The sequence below is a fragment of the Schistocerca gregaria genome, chromosome 3, assembly GCF_023897955.1.
Source record: "Schistocerca gregaria isolate iqSchGreg1 chromosome 3, iqSchGreg1.2, whole genome shotgun sequence".
NCBI classification, from domain to species: domain Eukaryota; kingdom Metazoa; phylum Arthropoda; class Insecta; order Orthoptera; family Acrididae; genus Schistocerca; species Schistocerca gregaria.
In genome coordinates, this window is record NC_064922.1 from 639,513,499 (window position 1) to 639,538,497 (window position 24,999).

The 24,999-nt window shown below is 41.3% G+C and overlaps 1 protein-coding gene across 1 annotated transcript in view; it reads left to right on the forward strand.

Moving 5' to 3' along the window:
- Nucleotides 1-2,638: 2,638 nt before the first annotated feature.
- The window catches only part of LOC126356304 (ATP-binding cassette sub-family G member 1), a 443,602-nt gene continuing 421,241 nt past the window's right edge, over nucleotides 2,639-24,999 (forward strand). The window contains exon 1 of the mRNA XM_050007250.1: nucleotides 2,639-3,099. The gene's annotated coding sequence lies outside the window, so the exon portion shown is untranslated. The remainder of the gene's footprint in view (nucleotides 3,100-24,999) is intronic.

The following is a 24,999-nucleotide window of genomic DNA, read 5'->3' on the forward strand; positions in this document are numbered from 1 at the left end:
TATCTAAGAAGGAAAACATTGTTCTTTTAACACTGCTACATTGGAGTGTCTTTATCTGCTCGATAACACCGCCAAGGTCATGGAAAGCTGTTGGGTCATTGACGACCTCGTTGACGCGAGTGCGAAGTTCTAGCGGTGAATCGCTCGTCTCGGGGAAACGAGATGATTTCTCTAGAGAGAGGCTCACTGTCTGGCGCAGCGTGCTCATCACTAACATTATACATTTCGTTTTTGCTTTCTTGGCGAGCTTACTCCGGGAGTCACTGTACGGTAGGTGTAGTTCGGTAGGAAGTAGGTGACATAATTTCTCGCCAGTACGTTTGTCTTATCATAGTCGCTAATACGAAGACGTCCCCGGCATCTACTGTAAATGAGTTGATGCAGCCTATTTTTCCCTGTTCAGCTTTTGCAATATCTCGTGTACCAAGGGATTTCTATAGCCTTCAACGTTGTTTCGTGAGAAGGAAACTGAATGTTGAGAGAAAGAAAATGCAAAATCACTGCTGACATTTTTGACATCTCATCATTTTGTACAAGAGCAGTATGTCATTTATTAAGCCTATCAGTTTCGGTCGAACAACAGATCATCCGGAGGTATCTAAATGCAACGAACAACACGATAATTATACACAATTTTTATAAACAAATAACAGTATGCCCGTAGAACACTGGCTGCATAACTTTTTTTTTTTTAAATTGTAGGACTGGTGTGCAAGGGTGAAGGATCATTTGTCCTTGTATCTACATTATAAATCAACTATATCTAAATTATTGAATACAGGTAAATAAGCGATATATGCGACAACATTAGGCGAATCACAAGGCCAGACTGGACTGCTGGACTATCTAGCATCGAAAAACCAGTGTCAGAGATTGTAGTAGTCATTCTAAAGATCTGCTTTGGATGAATTAATAGTCATACTGATACATAATTGCTGTTTTTTGTTTGGAATCTTTGTGCCAAGGTATGTTCATTCTCACTGCGCTGTATGCTCAGTTGAGAATTCTCAGTATATCGTGCGCTAAGGGATTTCCATAGTTGCCTTTTTCTATATGTGTCGTTCCCATCTCCTAGGGAGAGGCTGTTTTGAGAGCTTCTCTCGGTTGTTCTGATGTTCACCTTACAGCCAGAGGAAACCCAAACCACTGACCAGAACTGTCTGTAGCATCAAATGTTGTCTCGATCTGAAAATGACGAAACATTGAGCCGCATAGTACGCTTAGAAACATTGCTTAAGTGTCAAAAACCACATGTTGGCAAAAGTCTTGTTCGGGGCCAGGACCACTCACGGTAGTGTTTCTCTGCTGCTCGTAGGTTGGCAAAGTGTCTGTTTCGCGTTACTCATGTGACGATTGTTTTAGGTTACGAACGAGAAACAAGAAAACAGGCAATGTACCGGGTGATCAAAAAGCCAGTATCAATTTGAAAACATAGTAAACCACGGAATAATGTAGATAGAGAGGTAAAAATTGACATACATGCTTGGAATGACATGGGGGTTTTATTAGAACAAAAAAAGTATTGATAGACGCGTGAAAGATCTCTTGCGCGCTTCGTTTGGTGATGATCGTTTGCTCAGCCGCCACTTTCGTCATGCTTGGCCTCCCAGGTCCCCAGACCTCAGTCCGTGCGATTATTGGCTTTGGGGCTACCTGAAGTCGCAAGTGTATCGTGATCGACCGACATCTCTAGGGATGCTGAAAGACAACATCCGACGCCAATGCCTCACCATAACTCCTGTCATGCTTTACAGTGCTCTTCACAAAATTATTCCTTGACTATAGCTATTGTTGAGTAATGATGGTGGACTTATTGAGCATTTCCTGTAAAGAACATCATCTTTGCTTTGTGTTGCTTTGTTATGCTAATTATTGCTATTCTGATCAGATGAAGCGCCACCTGTCTGACATTTTTTGAACGTTTGTATTTGTCTGGTTCTAATAAAACCCCATGTCATTCCAAGTATGTGTGTTAATTTGTGCCTCTCTATCTACATTATTCCGTGATTTATTCTGTTTTCAAATTTATACTGACTTTTTGATCAACCGGTATTTCTAATGGCGTATCCATGAAACCGTTCTCTTCTTTGCTGTTCGTTCATGGATTGCTACCTCGAATAAGGCTTTTGATCCATAGCATAGCCCGAGGTCTAGGTTAGACTGGAGGGTACTGTTTCTTTTCTGAGTTGGCGAAGGCGACGAATATGTCACATGAAAAGAAGATTCGCCTCCGACTGAAGGTTGTGGTAAATGATCTGTAACGTTGCATGAAGACTACGTAAGGTTGTAAGGTGATAACTTGGCTACCACATGGCGAAGCCAACCAATGAGTTACTTCAAAAGAAGCTTTAACGAAATACACAGCGTATTTCGAATCTCTATCGACGTGAAAAATGTACAATATCCCTTCGTCTCTTGCCACGAAACACGTCGTCTTCTCGCCGCTCTCTCATTAGCCAACAGCCGACAAACCTCTTTTCGTTCCCATCACAACTCGCGGCGAGCGCTTACAAAATCGCTTCACGAAACTCGTTAATACAGCATTGTTCCCGACCTCGACGTTTAGCCCGATGTTCGTAAAATGAAACGCACTGCGTCTGGAGCACTGCTACATACGAGCGTCTTTGTTTGATAACAGTGTCCAGAAGGCGAAAGCAAGCTGTCGGACCGTGGACGAGTGCGAAGACCCAGTGACGAATCGCCACTGGTCACGAGGAGACGAAACGCTTTCTCTGGAGAGGGGCTCGCAATCCGGCGCAACCTTCCCCACCACGTCCCGGCGGCGGTCCGCAGCCTCCCCGGAACCGCAACGCCCGTGGGAGGTGACGCCGCGGCGGCCAGCCAGCTCAGCCAGCACAGTGAAGTCGGCGGCCAGACAGCCGCGTCGCGTTCCCCAGCCAGCAGCCAGCGCCGCCCGCGCACACTTCCGGACGAGACAGACAACTGCCCGTCGCTCCCGAGGCGCGCGTCAACACGGCCGGCGAGTGTGCTGCTGCGGCTTTTCTACGTCGACCGGGCGCTTCGAGCTTTCGTAGTTCGCGTATTGGAGGCGATTTGCGAGTCAGACCACCGCCTACATCGGGCCTGCTGCGACAATCGGTAAGTGCTGCGTTCCACTCTGCGTGTCTGCATTTTATGTAATCTTTCCTGAAAGAGCTCCGTGCAACTCATGTCTATACCTGCGAATAACACATGTCAATATAAATGAAAATCATAATTTTTTCACAGTGCGGGGCCACAGTCATAATATATTTATTTTAAGTCAGTACCACCATTAGACTTGTTTATTTACAATGTTACATTTACACTTACACAATCATGATTTCGGCTTCAAAGCGCCATTATCGTTTTAAGTGTTATAAATTGCCTAATATGGCATACTGTCGTATTAAAATACACTATTAGACGCACTGTCTAAGAGCCAATATTTCTGGCAGGGCCTACTGCTTTGTTTCATTACTGAGTACACCGTCTTGACTGAATGACTGTTGGCTAATTGTCAAATGAAAGTTAGTTGTCGAATGTGAGCAAGATCAACACTTGAAAACGGCTTCACCGATTTTTTTTTTCGAATTCAACGAAAAAGGTGGAAATTAAACTCAGTTGTGGAAGATTATCACTTGACAACTGCTCGACCCAGGTGGTTGTTTTTTTTTTTTTTTTTTTTGTTCGTAATTGTGGATAGTAAAGCGTTTTTGGTATGAAAAGTAAAATAAAAATACTTTGCTTTCAGTTTGGCAGTTCTACTGTCACATATTTTCATAACAAAAAAGTATTACAGTTATATACAATATATAAATTTGTGTGTAATATACAAAGTGGAAACGTTGTTGCCGAAAGTCTCTAAGAGTTCTTGACCGATTGGCTTCAAGTTTTTGCACGATACTGTAACCTTTGGACGGACGAAATAGGATAGGCTACATACTTTCAGCACACGTAATATACACATATATATGTAATATTCAAAGGGGGAAGCGTCGTTATCACAAAACTCGAAAAATTTTTGACGGATTTACTTCCAATTTTTATACCATACTCTAGTGAATGTTCGGACAGACATCGGCTATTTTTTCGTTATATCGTTATATACATAAAGGTCCAACGTTGTTACGAAATATTTGACGAATTTGCTTCAAATTTTGACACGATACTCTACGGAACGTTCAGATGGAAATGGACATAGGGAGGTGGAAGAGAAGATGGACAAAGGCAGGGTTAAGCACAAAAAACTGAGAAGAGAGAGAGGGTATGAGAAGACGGATAGACAGGGGGGGGGGGGGGGGGGGGAGTGCAAGGAATTTAAGATATATATGCAATTCCCCTATGTTTTTACCAATTGCGAAGCATTGACGGGTTCGCTAGTCTACATATAAATATATCTACAGCTGCATTTATAGTCCTCAAGCCACTTGTTAGTGTATGCCGAAGGGTAAATCATACTGATATTATTCGTTTTCTCTCCTATTCCACGCCCTTATTGAGAGAGAGAAACAAGCCTGTATATGTGGCCTGACCTCTCTTTTTCTTATGATCCGTGTGTGAAATACGCTACTGAGTGGTGGCAAAACTATCGTCCTACCGTCTAGTGCAAATGCAGGCGCTGTAAATTTAAGCAAAAGTATTTCGTGAAAGCTGCGCTTACTTTCTTTCAAGGATTCTCATTTACGTTTTTCGTCTACGTCTATACTTCGTAACACACCTTAATTTGCAGGACAGAGGGCACTTTCTATACCACCATCTTCCCCCGCATTTACCGTTTCATTTGTGAATAGTGCGAGTGAAAAATATTGTGGGCAATACTCCCTTTGAAGTCTAATTTCTCTGATTTTCTCGTTGTGGTGGTATCACGTTCATATTGATAATGTTGTGCAGGAAAGCGAACCAAAGACTGCTATTTACTGGCAGAACACTAACTAAATCGAACACATCTACTAAAGATACTGCCTACAATACACTTATCCGTCCTCTTCTGGAGTACTGCTCATATATATCCGTACCAGACAAGATTGACGGAGGACATCTAAAAATTTCAAAGAAGGGCAGCTCGTTTTGTATTATAGTGAAGACAGGAGGAGCGTGCCACGCATATGATACGTGAATTGGGATGTCAATCATTAAAACAAAGGTGCTTTCCGTTGCACTGGGATCACCCTATGAAATTTCAATCACCAGCTATCTCCTTTGAATATTGTAAAATATTTTGGCGGCGTCCATCTACATGGGAAGAAATGATCATGATAATGAAATAGGAGAGATCAGCACTCGCACATAAAAATTTAAGTGTTTGTTTATCCCGCGCTCTTTTGGAGAGTGGAACGGTACAGAAATAGCTTACAGCTTGCTCGATGAACCCTCTGCTATGCATTTAATCGTAAATTGCAAGAGTAATCATGTAGATGCAGATGTAGATTTCGCGATATATATTTAGGAGGGAGTAATATATTGCCTGAGTCTTTGCAGGACGCACTGTCTTAGAATGTCAACAGTAAACCTCCTCACGATGCACAAGACGTTTCTTGTAGCGCCTGTCATCAGAGTTTCTTGAGCATCTCTGTAACACTCTCGCACCGAATTAACTATCCCGTTACAAAACACGCCGCTATTCGTTTGATCTTCATTTCTCCTATCAATTCAACCCCAGAATGAAGATCAATACCTATGAACAGCCAGAATAAGTGCTTTGAAAGCCATTTCTTTCGTGAATGAATTACACTTCCTAAATAAGATTTTAAACATGGCTGAAACAGCAACTGTTGAAAATTTTTAACGATAAAGGATGACAGCCAAAACTGTTGCGGGTAAAGATTTATTAAAATTCTTGACCAAGGTTTCGGTATATATAAATATACCTTCATCAGAAGTAAAAAATGTAAAATTACGTCATTCAATGGAGATTAATAAAACACTTGTGCCAAAGGCGTCGTCAATAATTAAGACATCTTCTCCATTTGTACAACATGTTTAGGTGCTAAACTGTTCGCATTGACCCTGTGCCCTAAACATGTTGTACAAATGGAGAAGATGTCTTAATTATTGACGACGCCTTTGGCACAAGTGTTTTATTAATCTCCATTGAATGATGTAATTTTAGATTTTTTTACTTCTGATGAAGGTATATTTATATATACCGAAACCTTGGTCAAGAATTTTAATAAATCTTTATCCCACAACTGTTTTGGCTGTCATCCTTTATCGTGAAGAACTTCCTAAATATTTTCCTTCTGAATATCAGCCTGGCATCTGCTTGTCCTATAATTTGCTTTGTGTGACCCTTCCAGTTCAAGTTACTACGGATTGTTACTCTTAGGGTTTTTCAATAGTTACTCTTTCCACTATAAGTAGACGAACAGTGGTAGGTTCCTTCATCTGTTTAGGAGCAACACGCTAAATTTAAGTTCAGGGCTAACTATCAGTCCTTGCTCGTTCATCTACACTCTGCAGGTCTTCCCGCAAGTCGCTGGTCATCTGGCGTTGCACCGCTATAGACAGCTGTATCGTTTACGAACAGCCCCACGGTTATGAAATGAAATAAACACGTCAGATTTGTCGTACTACACCCATAAGTAAGAAAGGTATTTTATTTATTTATTTATGCCTTTATTTTACCTGGCAAGATTAGGGCCTTCAGGCCCTCTCTTACACCTAACCAGGCATACTCAGATTGAACGAGTTACAGTTTCTACATAATATTAAGGACATATAACGTATTATGCAGTATTGATGTTAAAGAAAAAAATAGAGATTATAAAAGTAGTACAATGATAATTATAACGATAAAAAATAATTATAACAATCAAGAATAATAATAATAATAATAATAATAATAATAATAATAATAATAGTGACTATGTATATGAAAGTAAACATACTTTTCTTTTGTGAATGTCAGTTCCATTGTTAGTTGGGAATTTTCTCGTTATATTCTTGCAGTTTATGAGTTATTTTCATCTAGCAGAGACATAAGACGATAGAATGGGGTGAAAGAGATATATTAGAGGTAGATAGGTTAGAGGAAGAGAAACAGAATGGTAAAATTCGAAGCTATGATGGAGAGGAGAAAGAAAGAGATGGGAGGGGCACAACAAGGGTGGCTATACCGTCCCTAATATGTACATTTTGAGTTCCCTCTTGAATGTTGAGTAGTTCTGGATAAGACGCAGATCACAGGGGAGTGCGTTCCATAGTCGTATGGCTGAGATGGAGAATGACACGGAGATAGATTTTGTGTTATGTAAAGGTACAGCCAAGATGCTAGACGTATCCGATCTGATATTGCGATTGTGGAATGATGATAGGTGTTTAATGTGAGAAGATAAGTATTGGGGGCACCAGTGGCTAAGAAATCGATGAAGTAAGCACGTCGCGTGGAGATCGCGTGCCTTATGTGGGCGTATCCAACCTAGCTGGGAGTATGAAGGACTGATATGATCATACAACCGAATATTGCACACGTATCTAACGCAAGCATTCATCACTAGCTCGAGGCAACTAGAATTTTCACTATTTGTGCCGTGTTGAACTACATCGCAGTAGTAAAGATTAGGCAAGACTAGTGTTTGAACTAATTTTTGTTTAACATGGGTTGGAAATATTTTTCTAAATTTTTGAATTGCATGTAGGGAGGAGAGCGATTTCCGGCAAGCTGTGACTGTTTGTTCTTCGCAGTTTCGGTGTTCATCCAAGATTATTCCAAGGTCTTTTGCTGTTTTTTGGTATGGTAGTTGGGTACCAATGAGGAGTATCGTAGGGACTGTTTCGCAAAAGTACCGGCTGATTAACTTTGGATGAGATATAAGTATGACCTGGGATTTCTTGGGGTTTAGTTTCAGACCTAGGTTCTGTGCCCATTGAGAAACAGAGCAAAGATCTGCGTTCATACTCGCTACTGCACCAGCAATGTTTTTGGGGCTTGCACTTATGTACAGTTGGATGTCGTCGGCATATAGATGGTAGGTGCAGGAGTGAATCACTGAAGAAATATCAATAATGTACAGTGAGAAGAGTAGTGGACCAAGGACGGAGCCTTGGGGAACTCCAGAGAGCACACTTTTCCATGATGACTTTTCCGACCCACAAATGACTTGTTGACTTTTGTTTTTGAGGTAGCTGTCGAACCAATGAACTGCGCTGTTTGAGAAATTCAGCTGTTTCATTTTAATTAGTAATATATCGAAGTCAACAGTGTCAAAAGCCTTGCTAAAGTCAAGCAGTGTTGGGATAGTAGCTTCACGTCTGTCCATAGCATGTTTAATGTCATCAGTTACTTACACAACAATCTGAGAAAATGTAATGTATTTGTGGATATAATAGCGTACAAAAATTTCTTGTCCATCCTGGACTACTGGTCTTCTTTTTGTAGTCCTTACGAACTTCGCCTCGCTAATTTCGTAGGAATTCGGACACGCTTCATAATAAGTCCATATTAACTGTACGTTCGAGTACTTAAATGTTAGTGCTCTCGAGGATCGCGTTTGACTCATTCCTAATACTGTTATTCGCCGTACACAGTACATACCTCATCTAAGTACCATAAGACTACGAGAGCTCAGAATGCACACTTTTGAAGAAGACCCTTTACTTTGCACCAGATGCGGATTGAATGAAACAGCAAGCGGATAATAGTAGCGTAAATTACTCTCCTCAATTCAGTGTTCAAATGGTTCAAGTGGCTCTGAGCACTATGCGACTTCACTTCTGAGGTCTTCAGTCCTCTAGAACTTAGAACTACTTAAACCTAGATAACCTAAGGACATCACACACATCCATGCCCGACGCAGGATTCGAACCTGCGACCGTAGCGGTCGCTCGGTTCCAGACTGTAGCGCCTACAACCGCTTATCCACTCCGGCCGGCCTCAGTTCGGAGTAGAGTAGCTTTTGAAATACACTGCCTGAACCTGAACTCCACCAACAAAATTTCGGAGGTTGTTCAACGACATTTTCTCAGTATTTTGGTATATAACATCGGTGGTCTCCGTTGGATCGTTTCAGAGTAACAGCAATTCGTTTGATTTCTCACCTCTGTTCAACTTTGTATCTGCACTGCACTGAAAATATCTGCAGAATAGAGCAAATGTCGACTTTATGCGCTGCGGGTTTTGTTTGGAAACAAACTTGATCCACTCATTCACGGTACTTTCTGTTGACAGATTTGACATCTCCTCACTCTCAAGCATGTATTCAGTACGTTCATTACCTTCCGCTCTAGCCAGGTCTGTTTATCTGCCAGTGTTCGTTGTATTTAGCGGCGCCGCACACTCTGTGGTGATAATGGTGGTCTACATTGTGAACAGTACATGCGAAACAACAGTTCCGTGGTGTACGATACACTGAAGAAAGAGACTATATATACTGCTACAGGATAGAAGTAATATAACGTAAAGTCCGTATGGTATATTTTGGCCGGGAGTCCTATTGTGGGAAGTTCGGCTACGTCGTGAAAGTATTTTTTTGTGACGCCACTTCGGCGACTTGCGTGTCGATGAGGAAATTGTGACGAGGATAACAGAACATCGAGTCTCAGAACGGAGAAGATTCCGACCACGTCGTAAATCGAACCTGATCCCCTCTCATATCATTCACCTACGCTGACCAGCCTGCTGTGGAGGCGAACAGAACAGAAGTGCAAGCAAGAATGTAGTGATACAGCAAACACAGTCATGTTAATTCGTCCTACAAGTAGGTAGGAGGCACGAGAAAGAAACATTTTGTATGAAACATAACATAACATCCAGATGAATATGTTATCTACTGTCTTTCCTTGAAGGCAGAAGCACATCATAATCGTAGATAGTGACTTACTTCAGACATCACCACGACCTGGAGAGAAGATACGTAGAGCAGTAGTCTCTTCCTATTAAAAAAAAGCAAAAGGCATCTCTTAATCAATTCTTGAGATAACTGCCTGTAAGATTAATCAGGCAGTTATCTCTCGCTCCACTGAGAACCAGTATTGGTACGAAGTGCTTTCTCTTGCGAATTGTAATGGCGGTATGGGACTGCAGATACATACCACTCATGGAGTCATCATACTATAGAATTCGGTTATGGAAGCAGGATAGGGACGAAACCGAGATAGATGAGCCACCAGTCAAGATATAAAAAAAACTGGTACGGTTTACATTCGACGTCATACTCAAATTTAAAAAAACACAACAACAACATCCAAAATATTAAATGCATATGTTACTTCTGAAAAAAATGTTACCATAATCTGTGTTAGTTCCTCAGGTTTGTAGTCGTAGCCTTTCTTTAGTATCCGTCTTTGATCCAAACGTAGTATATGGTCATGCCATTCGTTCCTATACTTTTGCACCTTTTCTACTATTCCTACCGATTACCTCCTCTCACTGTTTCACTTATGGTCTTCTACTTCGCATCCTTCCAAACGCCTCAGAAGTCTCATTTCGGCCGGTGAAATTCTCGGCAGTTATTTAATCGTTTAAGTCCGTACTTCGGATTAGTCTGACAGACGAACATTTCTTAATCACGCAGAAAGAAACTAATGTCAGCTCTGGAGATATTCTACACGAATAGCGTGAATGTTTTATGCTGGAATTTAATGTTTGGCTACCGTCTATCACGTTGCACTGGTTCAAAAGCTTATCCCGTTACACCATCTCCACAACAATACGCACACGCACAGATAACAAGCACTTTCTTAGTAAACACAATGCAGTTCCCTTATTTACATATCATTTTCTCACTGCATAATAGCAGCAAGTGTCCAGCACGTGACCTTGTTGTTAGACATGTTTCAATGTATCAGTCCGATTTCATCACAACAAGTGGAAGGTGCCAGACGTGCGTCTTAACCTGACACTCCTTGCGGTAATGCAGTCAACGGTAGAACGGGAAGGACTCCTTACGATACTACATTAAATGTATTCGCTGCTGCAAATAAGGGGAACCATTAGCTGTAGGATTGGATGATGACGATTAAAATTTGTGCTGTAGAATGGAATAACGACAATGAAAATTTCTGCCGGACTACCGGCTTATCGGTTATCACTCCCTCATGGTTGTCTACGTTCGCAACTGTGACTACATCTAACTTAGTTCATTGATAACTACTAGACCAGTTAATGTCCCCAGTCCATGATGTACCAACAGGTAATTCATAACGACCGTAATCGTCGCAGTGCCTGTTCCGCATGTCTGAAGGAACTTTGCGTCGTAATCAAGAACAACTTGGGCACTGTAGTATCGTAGGTTTTGTCCTTACGATCGCTCTCGGTATCCCATGGTCGGAGTGTCAAATTAGACTGCTCGTATAGTAATACCGAATAAACTACTTAATACAAAAGTATCAAATTACTGATATACTGACTTTTTCTGCAACTGAAAGGTAAACTACTACCTGACTTCCTATGTTACGTTATTGGGAAATATATTTAGATCAACAAATATAGCAGTGTTTGCTGTTGCTATAATATGAAGAATAAAGCTCGCTATGTATGAGTCATATTGGGATTTATTTATTTATTTTTTTGAATAATTGGGTACTAAACAACTCTTTCCTCCCCAGAAAGGGACGCAACAGCAGTATCCAAAAGAGTGTCATTACAAGTTTCAACGATCAGTAATTATTAGAAACGCTAGAAACAGTAACTGCACTGCTCTCCACAGATCTCAAGCACTGTGATCCTCAGAGTTAATGTTGAAGCATTTGTGGTGATTATTCTTCTCACGTTTTTGTATTTCTTGGATATAAATTGCACCACAATATGTACACTTGACTTGGTTTATTAAATTTAAGTTCGATGACGTTTTTCAAGTTTTCGGCCGGCAGTAGGAAAATAATTCAAAAAGAATACGGACATGAACGCTGATACTTTATTTTGGCACCTGCGCTATAAGTTTGATTCAGATTGGTCATAACCGTCATTCAGAGCAAGTATCACTTTTGCACTGCCTAGTCACTTTAATATGATCATCGGCTATGTTCGACATCAATGTACAGTAACCACTCAGAGACGGCAGTTGACAATACTAGCAGTGAACAGTACATAAAGCTTTTCGGGAGGTCCTGAAAATAGTGCAGTCAGTGTCGTAAAGCGGAAAAAAGGAGAGAATTATTTGAAATCCAAAAAGGCATGATCATTGGCTTCCGGACAAAGGGTGGAAGCATTTCCGAAATGTTTCAATTTTTAAACTGTTTTCGATTGTCTTTCTGATTAAAGTATACTGCGCATGGCAAAAGTGCGCTATCCAAAACCGTCTCCGTGGAGACTGTCGTACGCCAAGGGCCATATCTGACAGCGGTGAAGGACGGCTGCCGAGATGTGTTGCGAATAAACGTGCAATTGTTGAGCAACTTACCGCCCAGATGAACCAAGGGGCTATCTACAGTGTCTCCTCAACCGTTCAGTGAACAGTGTCGTGAATGGGCCTCCGTAGCAGGCAACTGGTTAATGGACCCATGCTGACTACCGTTCATCGGCGAGGAAGGCTGGAATCTGCACGCCCGTACCGCAACTGTGCGTCAACTGAGTTGCGTTTTCAGACGAATCACTTTTTATGATCCATCCTGCCAAATCCTTATTGACTTTCTCCCTGCACGTCTCGCAGTTTTCCGCACAGCAGAAGTGTAATAGACGTTTCCAGAATGAGATTTTCGCTCTGCAGCGGAGTGTGCGCTGGTATGAATCTTCCTGGAAGATTAAAACTGTGTGCCGGACCGAACGAGACTCGAACTTGGGACCTTTGCCTTTCACGGACAATGCTCTATCATCCGAGTTCTGCACGGTTCGCAGGAGAGCTTCTGTGAAGTTTGGAAAGTAGGAGACGAGGTACTGGCGGAAGTAAACACGTGAGGACGGGGTGTGAGTCGTGCTTGGATAGCTCAGATGGTAGAGCACTTGCCCACGAAAGGCAAAGGTCCCGAGTTCGAGTCTCGGTCCAGCACACAGTTTTAATCTGCCAGGATGATTCGTAGTAGACATTATTGTAACTTGGAATGATAGATTCTTTTGGGTACCAATGTTGCTTTTACTTCTGTAGGAGGGCAGCAACTGTGTGGTATCTAGTTATTTTCTACACTTCCAAAAAAATGGTTCAAATGGCTCTGAGCACTATGGGACTTAACGTCTGAGGTCATCAGTCCCCTAGAACTACTTAAACCTAACTAACCTAAGGACAACACACACATCCATGCCCGAGGCAGGATTCGAACCTGTGACCGGAGCGGTAGCGCAGTTCCAGACTGTAGCGCCTAGAACCGCACGGCCACCGCGGCCGACTTCTACACTTCCAGTGCGACTCATGATTGACATGTTATTTTCTCCTCAACTTAATAACAGGAAGCAGCACAATATTTTGTTGTTGTTGTTGTTGTGGTAGTGGTCTTCAGTCAGAAGACATGTCTAGTGCGGCTCGCCACACTATTTTATCCAGTGCTGGCGTCTTCATCTATCCACAATTACTGCAACCTACATTCATTCCAGCCTGACAACTGTAGTCAAACCTTGGTCTTCCTCTACACTTTTTACTCGCCATACTACCCTCCATTATCAAATAGGCGTTTCTTTGATATCTCGAAATGTGTGCTATCAATCAATCCCTTCTGTTAGTCGCATTTTGCTATAAACAGTTTTTTCCCGAATTCGATTCAGTATCTTCTCACCAGTTACTCGAGTTACTCATCCCTCATTCACTTCTGCACAAGACTACACTCACACAAATACCTCCGGGAAAGATTTATATTCAGTGCTTACAATCTCATTTTCAGAAACGCTTTTCGTACTGTCACCGGTCTGATTTTACATCATCTCGTCAAACAATTTTAGTGTTTCATGTGCACTGCCTTAGACTCTTAGAACTGTAGTCTGGTTTCTGTGAAGGTTATGGATAACACTTTCTTTCCAATGTTCTATCTCTGCTACATTCAGAATTTTAAAGAATGTTTTACAGTCAACAGTATCGTAAGCTTTCTCTAAATCTACAAATACCGTAAACGTAAGTCTGTCTATTTTGAGTTATTTCTGTTCAACGTATACACTTTCAAGCAGGAAAGAAGAAGGATTTGTGTTAAACGAGAGTTTGATAATAAGGTCATTAAAGACGTAGCAGGAATACGCGGTAGGAATACGGACTACACCTTAGTATACTATGGCTTCACGTCATACAACAAAGAAAATGCTACTGTTACGTCTGTGGAAAACACATAATCAGTGCTATGTTATTCATAGAGGATGAAAGGAAGAGGGATGCTGAGAAGAAAAAATGGTTTGGAGAGATAGGTTGGACAAGGAGTGAGATGTACTTTACAAACGTGGATGGAGATTTGTCAAACTACCCAGAAAATCCTTTCCGCAGTCTGGGAATTCATTAAACTGATGTTGCAACTTCAAGTATCGATTCCTGCAAATGAGCTTTATTTATTCCACATAATTATATTTGGCCTTCAGGCATTAACTTAACGTTTAAGTAGACATCCAAGCGATATTGCGGTGAAAATGATGATAATAATAATAACAATAATAATAAAATTAATATCAAAATAAGGAATTCAACTTGCATCAGTGTTATTAACACTGTGTTCGGCAATTTTTGAATTGCGTTGTTGTCGAATGTAATGACATCCAACAGAAATGCAGAGGTGCAGAAGAAGTCAGTCTGAAGAAGAAGTTAATTGATCAGACGAAGAGTAAGAAATGACACGGTTTCTGCTACAAATAGTCACACCTGATAATTAGTTTCGATCATATTTAACGACCACCTCCAGATCTAAAAATAAAATGAAATAAAATATTAACAAAAACTATTTCCGTAGATAGCATGCACTGAGATTATTAAACTTCGTAAATTCTTAAAATTTTGCCTGAATAAGCATATAATACAGATTATCAATATCAAAAATTTAAGTTTCTTGAAACTGTCCATAAGTAATCATGAAGAACGTAGTCATAAGTTGTAACGAAAAAGGAAAAGCAAAACAGTAAATTTGTGATAACATCATGTGACAGCAAACATTTTATTTATCGGACTTGGCATTGTTGAGACGCCTTCCATCATGAAGTAAGAGCTGTTTGCTTATTTGCATATTCAAGTAGTGTTAAGCATTTTATAAGATTTAAATAGTTTCATGGTTTATCTGCCAAATAGTTGTATATTGGAGCTTTATTTCATTTTTAAATGTGAAGACCATCATTAAATGTGATAGAAACTAGTTATATAGTGTGATTAATTGAAACAGAGAATGTTATAAACATTTTTTTAAATGTTGACAGATGGGATTTCCCTCGTCCCAATATGTCTACCATTACTAATATAATATCAGTGCAAAAAGAAGCTGGTGAAGAAGATGCTTTCATTTTTCCAGCTGCTAAAAATTATCTTCTGAAGAAATAATTGTCAGAGTACAGACTGTAACCTTTAATTGTGGAAAGGATAAATAAGTTACAGAAATATTTGATACAGAACTGAATCCATTATATCTTCAAGTTTTATTCCCTCCTGACACTGTTGGTTGCCGATGTTTCCGCTAGGTGCTATACGTGGATGAGTTATTCCAGCAGTCATCATGGAATCGTATAATGGTGCAGAATTTGGTCAGTGTTGTCTACGGTTTCAAAAATCCAAATCCGCGATAGTTCAGACATAGTTTAGGACTAAATGCCACAAGCCACCACTTCAACGACAAACTGTTATTAATGGGTACATTCTTTTCGACCAATATGCCTGTATACCACATAGGTCGGCCACCAATCTCTGACGCAGGAGTTGTAGATATTCTGCTGTCTTACAGTCATAGTCTGAGTAAATCAACGAGACGTACCAGTTAAGAATTGAATATGCCTAGAGCTACAGTGTGGAATGTATTATGGAAACGCGTGCCATTCAAACCCTACGAATTGAAATTGGTTCAAGCTGTAAGAGAATGCGATAAAGGACAAAGAAAGAAACGTGCTGAGTTTGATGTAGAAATATTTAACAAAACACAGGCTGATGATGATTTTCTTAATAAACTTGTGTATGGCGTTATGTTAAAGACTATGTGTTCGTTACTCCACTTTTGGGAAACGTCGACGAATTGCGACAATGAATAACACAAGCAGTGGCCACCGAACATCAAGACTAGTTTCATGTAATTTGACAGGAACTGATCATAGATGAGAAATTTGTAGTGTTTCTAAAGGTAGCCACACTGAACATTTGTGAATAAAATTTGAAGATATACTGCATTCAGTGCCGTATAAAATATTTTTATTAAGTTACTTAACTTTTTCGCTGTTAAAGGTTACTTTTGTACAGCTGATTTGTAAACCCTGTATTAAAATCCCTGTAACAAAAGGTATCAAACATACCCACCACAGTATTCCAAAAAATATTATATTCATTGCTCATTTGGTGTGAGAGAAAATGTTTTCTCGTATTTATAGGAGGATGCGGGTTCGCTAAAGTGTTTTAGAGAAATTTCAGATAACCTAAATGAGCACGCTCTCACGGGTATTTGAAACGGTTCCTCCTGAACTCGAGTCCAGTTTTTTTTATCCCCTGTGCCAATTCGTTGGGCTTTACTCTCTCAAGAAGGCTCTTAAACGTCAGAGGCGGTCATTGACTCCGTTTAACGGCTCTCTCTCTCTCCCTCTCTCTCTCTCTCTCTCTCTCTGTGTGTGTATGTGTGTGTGTTTGTTTGTGTGTGTGTGTGTGTGTGTGTGTGTGTGTGTGTGTGTGTGTGTCAGTGGGAGAGGGAGAAATAGGGAGAGTACTTAGGCAGCCCGCACCTAGGGCAAAAGAGAGAGCTGCGGCGACCTACTTCACGCTCCCGCAGTCGATCTCTGCACAGCGGTCGGGTCCAGCGGCCCACGAACAATGCCTCAGCCTGTTGGAGTCAAGGTTGGCCTTCCGCTGCGCCGCATTTCTCTCTGCGCATGACAAGTACTGCTGCCGCTGCACCCCACCACACTGTTACGGCTCTGCAGGCAATCGAGTTGCGCTATCGCGCAAGGTAGGTGCCAAGGCCTGAGCGCGGCTCCAGGTAAAAACTTTCTAACTCTGCGGCCGGCGATGAAGTTGCGGAAATTCGGGGAACGAATGCCGAAGAACTGCATTTCACTCTCCCGCACCACAACTGTACGGCAAAAAATTCCAAACAATCCTTTTCTCTCGTCATCGGCTACAGTTTGTAAACTCCGCTCAGTAGTGAATGGCATACTCCGTAACTGAGCGATCAACCAACATATCTCAACAGAAGACAGGTTTGACCATCGGCTGTGACAACTATTCCTTTTTGGTAGTGCTTGTCGAACGGGGACCATTTATCCTCGTGATATGAATTGGAAAAGAACTCTGCGGCTCTGATTCCTAAATCAGTACGAGTGACATGTCGTGACACCGCCAGACACCACACTTGCTAGGTGGTAGCCTTTAAATCGGCCGCGGTCCGTTAGTATACGTCGGACCCGCGTGTCGCCACTATCAGTGATTGCAGACCGAGCGCCGCCACACGGCAGGTCTAGAAAGACTTCCTAGCACTCGCCCCAGTTGTACAGCCGACTCTGCTAGCGATGGTTCACTGCCTACTTACGTTCTCATTTGCCGAGAAGATAGTTTAGCATAGCCTTCAGCTACGTCATTTGCCACGACCTAACAAGGCCCCATTATCAGTTACTATTGATATTGTGAACTATGTACCGTCTAGAGTGACGTTCATCATTAATAGATTAAAGTTAAGTATTCCACCAGCTACGTCCGTTGTTTCTAAATTCTAATTTCCTTGTCCTGTTCCAGACCTCACGCCAGCCTGCGTGAGCTGTATCGCGTGCCTTTCGGCCTCCTCTAGTAACACGGTATTGGCTCTCCTGCCAACCACAACATGACACATTCTGACAGTGCGGTCCAGTGAAAGAAGTTGTCAGTCTGCATCGTAGTGTCGTCGCCTTCTCCTTGATCCGATCGCATTTTTAGGCTACGTTAGTGCATGTATTATTTTTTCATCGCCTGTAACATTTCCCCAGCGGTAACCATTTTTCCCCGAAAAGGCACCAATCAAAAGCAGAGTTTTATAATATAGTTTCCAACCCGAAAATGTTCCTGGTTTCTGCAGTTATTAATCGTTATCAAGGATTTAAGAAAGAATGGGTAAAAGAAGTAGATGGAAAATACTAACAGAAGACAGAATAGGTTAGTGAGGCAGCTCGTGGTTCATTTTGCATAATAATAAGATGAATTGGAACCTGTTACGGAACGCTTTCAGGTTGTGATTCGCCGAGACGAATATATTAACACAAGACAGAAAGAGACGGAAGACAACTCCAAAATAGTTAAGAGATTCATTAGCTGAAAGGAAACGCAAATGCCAAAAACGTTTAGAAAAAATGGCTCTGAGCACTATGGGACTTAACATCGATGATCATCAGTCCCCTAGAACTTAGAACTACTTGAACCTAACTAACCTAAGGACATCACACAACACCCAGTTATCACGAGGCAGAAAAAATCCCTGACCCCGCCGGGAATCGAACCCGGGAACCCGGGCGTGGGAAACGAGAACGCTACCGCACGACCACTAGCTGCGGAACAAAAAAAAACTTTTAGAACAGCATCAACTCTTGGCTCTCTTAAGGGTTTTATGGATGCCCAAATGTGTAACAAGCAAGTTACCGCTCTACGAATAGAAGAAATATGTAGCTCTGAGTTCTTACTGAAATTCTTACAACCTTAGCAGATGACTGGACCTTCACTCTGTCTACTAAAACATCGTATTCCAGCACAATTACTTACCGAAACAATTATAATACTGCAACATAGTTTGACCGTTTCGAACTGGGAATAGTCAACATCGGAAGCATTGTTTACATTACAATGCGGATTCGTTGTTCACAATCTCATGCTTCGTATTAAACTTCAGTTACAGATACTAACGTGATAATGCTTGTCCAGAAAAAGTCATCTACATCTACATGACTACTCTGCAATTTACATTTAAGTGCTTGGCAGAGGGTTCACCGAACCACAATCATACTATCTCTCTACCATTCCACTCCCTAACGGCGCGCGGGAAAAACGAACACCTAAACCTTTCTGTTCGACCTCTGATTTCTCTTATTTTATTTTCATGATCATTCCTACCTATGTAGGTTGGGCTCAAAAAATATTTTCGCATTCGGAAGAGAAAGTTGGTGACTGAAATTTCGTAAATAGATCTCGCCGTGACGAAAAATGTCTTTGCTGAAATGACTTCCATCCCAATTCGCGTATCATATCTGCCACACTCTCTCCCCTATTACGTGATAATACAAAACGAGCTGCCTTTTTTGCACCCTTTCGATGTCCTCCGTCAATCCCACCTGGTAAGGATCCCACACCGCGCAACAATATTCTAACAGAGGACGAACGAGTGTAGTGTAAGCTGTCTCTTTAGTGGACTTGTTGCATCTTCTAAGTGTCCTGCCAATGAAACGCAACCTTTGGCTCGCTTCCCCCGCAATATTATCTATGTGGTCTTTCCAACTGAATTTGTTCTTAATTTTAACACCCAGGAACTTTGTTGAATTCACAGCCTTGACAATTGTACTATTTATTGAGTAATCGAATTCCAACGGATTTGTTTTGGAACTCATGTGGATCACCTCACACTTTTCGTTATTTAGCGTCAACTGCCACCTGACACACCATACAGCAATCTTTTGTAAATCGCTTTGCAACTGATACTGGTCTTTGGATGACCTTACTAGACGGTAAATTACAGCGTCATCTGCGAACAACCTAAGAGAATTGCTCAGATTGTCACCCAGGTCATTTATATAGGTCAGGAACAGCAGAGGTCCCAGGACGCTTCCCTGGGGAACACCTGATATCACTTCAGTTTTACTCGATGATTTGTCGTCTAGTACTACGAACTGCGACCTTCCTGACAGGAAATAACGAATCCAGTCGCACAACTGAGACGATACCCCATGGGCCCGCAGCTTGATTAGAAGTCGCTTGTGAGGAACGGTGTCAAAAGCTTTCCGGAAATCTAGAAATACGGAATCAACTTGAGATCCCCTGTCGATAGCGGCCATTACTTCGTGCGACTAAAGAGCTAGCTGAATTGCACAAGAGCGATGTTTTCTGAAAACATGCTGATTACGTGTCAATAGATCGTTCCCTTCGAGGTGATTCATGTTTGAATACAGTACAGTAGTACGAGGTCATGCTGAAAAGTAGTGGCTCAGAAACTTTTTATATGAAAACTCTTAAAGTTTTTAAAATAAAACAAACGTTACTGACATTCTACATCTTTATAAGAATAAAGATGCAGAATGTCAGAATGTTCCTACACGTTCATTTTTCTACATAGTTACCACCGTGACGAACACATTCTCCCAACAACAGACTAGTTTCTTCACACCGTCATTTTACATTGTTTGACTTCAGTTGACGTAGCCACAAACTCACTGCTGGTTGCACCGCTTCATCAGTATTAATATGAAATCCTCGAAGTTTTGGAAAAGATGAAAATCGGACGGGACCAAGTCTCTGCTGTTTGAAAAATGATCGATGACAGTGAACCAGAGGTGTCGGATTGTTGCAGATGTCGCTGCACTTGTGTATGTCTGGCGTTGTCGTACTGGAGGAAATGTTTCTTAGTGAGTGGATGAACTTCTCGAATTCGAAACTCGATTATAGCACACTGTTTCTCACCCACCAACATAGTTACGTTACACATCGCCCTGTTACACCCTACAGTTTGGAGCCTTCTAGCGCCAGAGGGCTGCAAATATGTAGAAATAGCGAATAAAGGTGTAGAATGTTAATAACGTTTGTTTTATTTAAAAAACTTTAAGAGTTTTCCATTAAAAAATCGGAGCCATTATTTCTCAGTATCTCTTGTATTCGTAAGCTGAAGTTAAACACATCTATTGAAAGACAGGGTTAAAAGATTCATCCAGTCTCATAAGTCTATACCTCCTACATGAACGGAGGTAGAAGCCTAGGGGTGAATTTTAACTTACCACAAGATTACAAAGGCTTTGTTTTTAAAAGAACCACTCAGAAATTTCCACTTCAAATTAAGTCCGATGTCTGATACTAGCAGACTAGTATAAGTCAGTCTTTTATATTGTGTGGATGTCATCCTTCCGAAATCCGAATGCTACATCTCCAGTCTCATAGATTAAGCATGTTAACTTGAATAGTCGTTTCTTTTCCAGTTTTTCCAATTATTTCAAAAATTTCGAAGTAATTTTAAGTTATTCTAGTGTGATTGCAAGTCTTTCAAAGCACTGTCATACTTCGATACTAGGTGCCCTGTATCTTCCAAATCGATACCTATTTCTTTCTTTTAAGTTAACGCACTGTTCCCCTTCCATCACCTTTCCTTCCCCCCACCCCCCACCCCCCACCCATAACCACCTCCCTCTCCCGCACGCATTAATCGTGGTGGCCCTTTGCCTATTCTTCGGATTCATCCTATCTCTCCTCTGTGTTTCCGTGTTTAACAGTGGAGTTCCCACGGTATTCTTAAAGTTGTCGCAGTTGCTTTTAATTTCATCGAACATTATTTTCACTTTTCTGTAGACTCAGTCTGTCCTGTCAACGACCACATCTGTCACACTCTTCCTGCTGCAGTTTCGTTTTAGTTCCCCAGCACTTCCTATTGCAAGACAATAAACTGGTATCCAAGATCGCAGGAATTCTTTTTATTCCAGGATTACCGGTTTCGGCGAAACTAAATCCGTCATCATCGGATCTAGGGAGGACAGAAATCACTATAAAAGTGGGCTTAAATTCCACTTATACAACATGTATACATATAAATTTAGTTACATACCTTAGGACACATACAGGTTACAACATCAAGGCAAACAATGGTGTTATTAGTAGTTGCCTATAACACGCAGGCCTTACAAAATTGCCGTAAGTAGCACATATGCGTCCAAGAGAGATGACATTATAAATGTTGTCTCCATCACATACAAGCGCAAGCTAAGTACTACCGCAACTCTGGCTCTGTTCTTACACTAAAAGCCGCGTCGCGAGATGGCGCTAGCAGAAGAGGCGCCAATGGATGTCGCAGCTCGCGCCATAACAGGCTCTGTGTGTGTGGTAACACTACGTCATTAGGGCTTGTACATAATTCTAGAGGTTACTGTATCACGTAAACATATACAAAACATATGAAAGCTGTAGACCTACACAATTGCACATCTGCCTGGTCACATATACGACATATCGAAAACCAAATGAAAATTTCATGAGAACTACGGAATTACAAAAATGTACATCTGTCTGGTCCTATACGTAATAAGATACTAACATACATAGGTATATTATGGGATCTGCAGGTTATACACAGCACATCAGTCTGGTGATACATAAAATCTACCGAGAGTATATACAAATTATAAGAACATTACAGGGCTACACAGTCCATACCCGTCTGGTCACATACAAAAATACCAGTAAAACACACCTTGCGTACAAGCGCAGATTTTTCCAGTAATATCAAATACCCATCTGCCTGGTTACACGTAAAACATACCGAAAATAAATACAAATGTTCTGGGACTGCCGATTTACGCAAGTTCACATCTGTCTGGTCATATATAAAACCTACCAAAAGTCATATACAAATTTAAGAACAGCGCAGGGTTACACAAATGCATATCCCTCTGATCTTATATTAAAAACATACCGATAAAATACACATTGCGTATGAGCCTATGGGTTTTGGTCTTAAGTACCACATAATATAAAAGTACAACTATGTGGCAGCCTCATCTAAATGGACTACTGTCATACAGCAAAACCAATATCAAGAAGAAGTTATGCCACCTTATGTCGACTATATACTTATGTAGTCGTAAAAGACCCTGTTCTGCGGTGTACGGACCAAACCAAGAAAACGTAAAATTGGGGGGGGGGGGGGGGGGGAGGAGGGGGGCGTGCCTATCGCCCTAAAATAGGATATTCTCCCCACATTCATAAAAGAGTTGACTGCGTTCCCATTGTTCACTGTTGCTTCCTATTGCCCCTCATTCGTGACTTACAATGTGGTATTGTGAGTGCTCTTTTTAAGGATGTACATTTCTCTTCTTTTTAACTGCCCCCAAAGGTATTTTTATCGCAGCAATCTTCTCTGTACACCCGTAGCGATCCTACTTTTTCGTCGGCTGGATCACACGCTCGCATTTTTTGCTCTGAACTTCCCTCTGTTTCCTGCATCTTCTATAGTGATCCCACGCTACTTTATGTCCTGACGTACATCCTTCACCCATGGGACTTGCGTCTTTCTGTACGTCTTGTAAGCCAATATCTCATTTGCATCCCTTTTCTGGTTCAATTCTTTTAATGTGCCCGTAGAGCGCCAACTGTCTTTTCAAACTCCTCATACACCGAGTCCCATGAGAAATGCTCACGTTCAGGGATATGACAGGAACGATCTTTCAAAGCAAAAAGCTTACTAAATAAGGGCTCTGAAATACATGAAGTAAGAGCTATGAGCTCTTCATATCTTCGTGAAACAAATCACTTTTACTGCAAGCTCTTCGCTTCCCATATTTTGAGAGGTGGTAGTATGAACCAAAATAAGTAAATAACTTTCCGTGAACGTGGACTCTGAAGTACATACCTTTAGAATTGGAACACTCGTTTATCATCTCTTCTACTCTACAAGTGCTCAAAGCTCTGAAGTATGAATTTTAAGCCCATGTTTACCGGACAGTTTTTTCCTGTTTTGGTCCACAATACCGCCTCTCAGAATACGGCAGCAAAGGCCTTTCAGCAGAAAAGATTTGTTTTATAATTTGAAGATGTGCTCATAGCTGCTAAGGTATGCATTTCAGAGGCCATGTTTACTCTACTTTTTTGCCTCTAATGATCGTTGCTTCCATATCCCTGAATATTGACCATTCCTCTCAAGTGAATTATTAACTGACCTGCTGATACTTTTTTCGGTCCCAGGATCTTCTTCTGATATTTCCTGTTTTGTATATTTCTAGCAATTATCTTTACTTTGTCCATACCCCCTGGTTTCACAATAATAATTATTATTTTAACTGACTTTAGATAATGATTTTTATTGCAATAGGGATCTGACTTTATCGACTGTGAATCATATTAAGTGGAAATTTTTGTGGACCACTATATCAACATTGTATATGTGCTGTCTTTTCTTTCCGATACGTCCGAAAGATCAGACACCACAAGTACAATTAAGGTGAGGATGACCAACTGATCACCTTAGTGCAGATGCACACCAAATTCTGTCACGGGAATCGGAGAGATGCAGCTAGTAATGAGGGAAATGGGCAAGAGTCGGAAAGCCATCTTCACAAAATGTTGCCAACAAAAACAAGAACAGCGTAACATTTTTCCAGCGTGGTTCTGGTGAACTGATAGTGCCTTGTTAACCCAGAGTTCCTTCCCCTTATCTCAGGAGATCATCGATAGGTTTAGATCACATGGTTCTGTACCACCAAGACTGTATGGCCATTCAAAAATTCATGGAGGAGGTCTACCTTTACGTCCAATAGTGAGCAGCATTGTAGCTTCTACATAAGATCATCTTGCATCTTTACTGGGGCGTTTGAAGGACAATACTTTCAAAACATACGTAAGTCAGCTGACGTTATCAATAGCCTGGGAACTCTCCGTCTAAGCAATACGGACCATTTAGTTAGCTTTGTTGTAGCATCACTTTTCACAAGGTTCCTCTCGCAGAATCTTTGACACTAATTGGTAATAAGTTTCGGTTGGTATCACTCTTCCCTCGACCTGTTTTATGTTCAATGAAAAATATTTTTAGGGCACTCGCCATGGCGGGTCCTCTCTCTCCTTTGGAGTAAAACCCTTTCATAGAAGATTTAGACGAAAGTGCGCGCGGATCAGCTGCCTTAAACCAACTGTATTTTGGACTTTGGCACTAATTGGTAATAATTTTCGGGGCTGGGGGGGGGGGGGGGGGGCGCACATTACTCTTTTGCACACTCTTCCCTCGACCTGTTTTATGTACAACGGAAATTATTTTGAACAGACTCGCCATGGTGAGCCCTGTGTCTCCTCTTCTAAT